This window comes from Pinus tabuliformis, chromosome 7 (assembly GCF_031772625.1).
Source record: "Pinus tabuliformis cultivar Carrire ecotype Pingquan chromosome 7, CPIR1, whole genome shotgun sequence".
Classification (NCBI taxonomy): Eukaryota; Viridiplantae; Streptophyta; class Pinopsida; order Pinales; family Pinaceae; genus Pinus; species Pinus tabuliformis.
In genome coordinates, this window is record NC_142293.1 from 264,023,892 (window position 1) to 264,029,746 (window position 5,855).

The 5,855-nt window shown below is 33.5% G+C and overlaps 1 pseudogene; it reads right to left on the reverse strand.

Annotated features, from left to right (window-relative positions):
• Positions 1 to 1,948: 1,948 nt before the first annotated feature.
• On the reverse strand, positions 1,949 to 2,905 carry LOC149246872 (plant UBX domain-containing protein 7 pseudogene; annotated as a pseudogene).
• Positions 2,906 to 5,855: the final 2,950 nt, after the last annotated feature.

Consider the following 5,855-nt stretch of genomic DNA (forward strand, 5'->3'; position numbering starts at 1 on the left):
TCTTTTGTCTATAAGAACTAATCTTTCACCGTGGTCAAGTGCTCCCCTTGATTTTCTATTGTTATAATCACTTATATTTTCATGCAGCACTTGTGTCATGTCTTAACTTAGTCTTTTCGATAGTATTTTCACAACCTAAAATAAAAAATAAACTCCTTTGAAACACAAGCAAACTTTTGTCCTGATTTAGCACTGATTGTTGGTCTTACCTCTGGGAACTACATAATTCTTTGCCACTGGACATTGCACAACTCCTTGAGGAATTGAACTATGCAATCATATGAGAGAAAAAATCATTGACTAAGAAAAATATGCAATCCTTATCTGAAAGTCAAAATTGTGCAATCCACTGAGCCAGTGAACTGTGCAATCCCTTGTCAATAGGAATTGTGGAGTCCTTTCTGTGAGGAGACTGCGCAATATTTAGGAAGAAACCAAATTTATTTCTTTAGGAAATAGGGAGTGTGCATCCCTCTTTTACATTGTGGCACAAGTTTCTATTTTGTATCTATGGACAAGTGTCTCTTTCTCCTTGATTTTAGGTGTGGGCATTAGAAACCCTAACCATAATCCCATGGGGGTAGAAATATATAATAGAGGTTGTTAGAGCTCATTTTCACACTCGACATTGGAGCTCTAGCTATCCCCATGAGTTCAAGGAGCTTCAAATTTTATTTGTAGCACTTTTCTAGGTAAGTTTCTAAAGTGTCGCTTTTTACTTCTTTTTTCATCACTTTTATCACTTTTTTGTTTGAAAGTGCCTCTTTTAGCTACCGGTGCTTCTACTGCTACTACCTTGTACAAGTGATATTTTATGGTTGATACTACTTCAAAGTTGGATATACACTCTCCTCCTCCTCAATATCAGATCTAAAGTTTACCTCTTACCTAACATGAACTGCAACATCCGTAAGCATTGTTCGCTCCTCCAACTATGCATTGTACAATCCCAAGAAGCAATTTCCTTCCTTATTATTTTAAACTTTGCAATGCACAATTACTAGCCTCCTATGCACTACACAATCCTTCCCCTCTTCCACTAGCTGAGACTACGCATTGCACAATTACATCCCTCAAGCCAACCCTCTATTATTGAAGACTGCACAATCTCCTCTCTCAATGTGCATTACACAATTCGAAAGCCCAACCCACCCTCATGCAACCTCGTATTACATAATCTCTATCCTTAGTCATTGTTTTGTTGCTTTAAGATTGATTATTGGACTGGTCTACTAGATATAACTTGTTATCGGCATGAATGCATCTCTTGCCACTTGTACTGCAAATATTCAACATATTTTTCTTTCATCAATAGATAGCATCATGCCTCCCAAGATATTAGCATCAAAGGAGGCTACAGAAATCAATACCGAGGAAATTGTTGAAAGTCCTTCAACATCAATTCCCATTCTATCTGACACACAATTGTACATTGAGGACTCTGATATCACTTGGCATACTATCAAGGATGCATTCACTTTTACAAAATTTAAATCAGATATGAAGGATAGATAGGTTTATATCAACATCCAATGGTCAGGGTTTCACAATGTCACTTGTTGATTTCCAGTCTTATGATGTGTGGATGTCATTAGATGGATTATGCAATGCTTGGATACCAAGAGCATGTCTATAAATAGTGCTAGTGGGTAGAATCTTGCCTCCTACAAACCACATGATGTCCACTAGATATACAATTTGCCTAAGCTTGAGCAACACATGGACTCTCATTTATATTTTTAATTTGTAATTTTTTTATTTCAAATTTTAACGAGTTAAAACGTTTACATTACAATAATATTTTTATTTAGTTTTTTTAATGTAGTTTGACCTAGTCAAAATGTTTACAGGAAAAGACAACATCTTTTCTATACTAAGCACAAAAAGAGATCTTCACGCAATAATTATACTAAAACATTTAAAAGGAATCTCAGCTCACCAATTATATTTAAATTAAAACTGTTAAGAATAAACTCTTACCTAACCTACAGATGTTGACACCTTGTGGCTCCTCTGGGAGAGCTGGGTACTCTCGTTTCACTGCAGCTTTTTGTTGATTATCTTCCTTGATTGCCAAAGAAGCAAAGTCAGCTAAAACGTCTTTCGCTCCTTGTTGTACTATTTGTTCCTGTGCAATATTATCATTAACATTTGATGTCACCCTCCTCCTCCTTCGATGGGTGAATTCCTTGGGGCCCTTATCGATATAAGGCATCAAATCCTGTAACAGTTCCTGTGGATCGATGGTGCCTGTCCAAGCTTTCATTTTTTGTCCAGTGATAGAATCAATAACAAGTGTTGACGGAATCTCACTCAAATTATAATAGGTGGACACCTTTCGCCCTTCTTCATTGTCGTCATAAATTTGCCAGAAAATGAAAAATGCACTAATTGTCTCCCTCACACCTTCGTTGGCCCAAGTGTCTCTATTAAGCATATAAGAGCTGAAGTCTTTTGGGGATTGTATATTTGCGATGAGCCATTTTCCTTGGCCTGCAGCTTCCACCTTCGCCTGCTCAAAACTGCCTTTGAAAATCAATTCGAATGGTGGGCGACACAGCCCTTCCAATCTATTCGAATTAGGTTGTGCCGATTCTTGACCTCTTCTTCGTATAAACTCATCATCGTATAATGCTTCCCTCTTAACTGGTAGTGGTGGGCGTACATAGTCTGTATGGTCACTGTACTCATGGCTTTGCCTTTCCACTACTGGAGCATTACTTAAATTAGAACTAGTAGAAGCCGATGGCAATTCTTGATTATCAGACTGAGCATAGAATAACTGTATCGCTTCGTCTAGATTCCAGTTCGTTGCCTCCAAAAACTGCCGCGCCTTTTCTGTCGATTCCCCAACTATTTCAACGAATGAAACAATCTGTTCCTGCTTCTCTGCCGAGGTTTCCATTGATGTCTGATCTTTTTCTTACCAAATCACCTTCATGACTCCACCACCCTCTCAACAGTCAGAGTTCCCTCGACGCAGAGTACTCACATTTTATGATTATGATTATTATTGGTTCACTCTCAAATGCTCTGAGAACCATGAATATTTTGTTAATATTAAATAACAAACTCATTATATAAACATTTCAATTAATAACTAAAAATTCATTTGCAGTTTTATAACATTTAAATAATAAATAATGATTATTTTAGTTGCGTGCACCATTATTTTCATTAATATCAAACTTATAATCTTATAAATTATTTCTGTTTGGATTTAAGTCTTTTTAACGGTGAGAATTTATAAATATATATATTATTTATTAATTTAATTTATGTAATAAAATAAGATAACGAGGGGAAGAAGAAACTCGAATAAATAATTATTCTTCCCAAAAGTTCAAAATATATGTATGTAACATGGAAACTCATTTAAATAAAATAATGTTTTCTACTATTTTTACTATTTAATAATAATAATTTATATATATATATATATATATATATATATATATATATATATATATATAATATGTTATTTTTATGTTAGAAAATAATTATTAATATAAATTAATTTCATTGTGTCCAATTTGGTATGGTATTATATAGCTCTTGTAACCTAATGTAATATTAACATTTTAACTTGGTCACTTAATGTAATCTGAACTTATCACATATTAAGAGGGATCAAATGTGCAAATTTTTCTTTTACAGTGAAAGGATATTTATCCTTTTAGTCTATTTGTAGATCCATAGTTACGATAGATCTGGGTTGCTCTTATAAAATCTTAATCTAATTATTTACTTTACTATTTAATTAAAAAACATTCATATATATCTATTTGTATAATAAACACATTAATAAAGATTCATCTTTTCAATTACATAGCTTTAAGAAAATCAAAACATAAAATTGATTATACAACAAAAAAAAATCATCGTAATTATTAGTTATTAGTAAGCTGTGTAAGGACTATAGAAATTAATTGATCATTCATTCCATATTAGTTTTCTCTTTCACCATAATTTTTTTAATGTTCACCAAGCCTTAATGTTCACCCAGCCTTAACATAGGACAACAATACTTTTAGTTCATATAAAGCATATTATCTCAAATGTCATTGGATAATAGCGCTAGGGACCTCATTGCATGCTTCACATTTTTCAATGCAATTTTTCAATTACAAAAAATTAGTTAACTAAAATTTTCAATTATAATTCCCATGTACATATATGTATATATAAAATCTTATATAAGTACGACACCAAATTCAGTTTGGCACCAATACCCTTTTCATGCACAACCAATCTCAATGAATTCACACACCATGTTCATGATTATATATTTCATGATCAAATAAATTTATCAATTTCATGAGCATCCTTCCCATATGTAAAACATATTTACCACTCAATCAATTCCAAAAATATAATAAAATATAGGGAGCACTTATTCTCTCTCTAAGCACTCATTGTCTCTCATAAAACATTCACATTTGTTTCCTTATAAGATGTATACCTTATAACATATGAGATCTCATGAATTTGATGCTCTTGTTTAATAAAGGCACTTCTTTCAACATAATCATTTACAGGTTCTCATATTAAAACCCAATGTGTATATCCTCGTATCCATGGAAACTCACACAAATGTAAATTATGGTGATGATCGATCACAAACCCAACGCCCTTCAACGTACCTTGAGAGGCAACTTTACAATCTGCCTTCAACAATCAATCTCTTCTTGATTACGGTAGTGTGAGACTTACAATTTCAAACATAATTCAAAAACTAACTCATCATTGAACAATTTCAAACTAGATCTTTATACAGAGAATCTCCATTCTTAAACAATGCAATTTCTAAAACAATAACCAAATTAACTTACCTAAACGCAATTTCCAAGCATGACCATGATCCCAGCTAGAAATCAATTGTCATATTAATTAGACCTAAACAGAGAAGTTGGAGTTGTTCTAGTGAATCGCCAAGTGTTTTCGCGACAACACACCCTCCAAAATTTTTCCTATAACCAAATTTTGGAGCCTCCTTATGGTCATTCCATCTTTCATTTCAAGTCATTAATGTCATGCTCAATCATGTTATTCAACAGTTTAAGTCTTCCTTTAGGAATTATGTCTATCAAAGCAAATTTATTACGCATGCTTAGCTCGTGATGCCCTCATAGCGCACTTCCTTTAAGCAACCCCAACAATCAATCTGTACCCTTGGAAGTCAAGCACTGTGTAGTCCTTAATGGAAGCAACTGTGCAATTCATTATGATAGTGACTACAAAATTTTTGGAGATGGTGATTACGCAGACCTTATAAACAATGCTTCTACAGTCCCTAGAGATAGAGACTGCATAATCCTTATGGAAAATTATAATGTAAGGGCATCCTCTATAGATAGTGATTGTCCACACTTTGTTGACAATGAGAGTGTACTTTTTAAAGTTAGTCAATTCACTCTTGACTCCTAGTTTCATGACATGCCCTAGGCACACTCACCAATCTTAACCCTAATTGCATGTCTGATCTCTTTGTATAAAGAGTCTAGTCCAAAGATAATCTTTATATTCATATTTTCTTTTGATTTATGTGGATTGTTGGAATATAAGGATAATTCTCTTGCTCGTGATTCTAAATGACCCATCTTTTAGGTGAGTTCCTCAAATATTGTTTTTCTTTTTCAAGTGTTTCTTTTCCTTACTTTTTCTCTTATGTGTGTTGTTTTTTCTTTCTCTATCTTTTGAAACTGCCACTTTTTCTTGCTTTCATTCCTACTTGTGTCGCTTGCGTTTTCTTTGTGTTTGAATGTGTCTTTTTTACTCTTTTACACATATTAAGAGCACCATGGAACACCTTCTAGAGGTAACTCCAATGCACTCTCTTGCACCATTTTATGCTA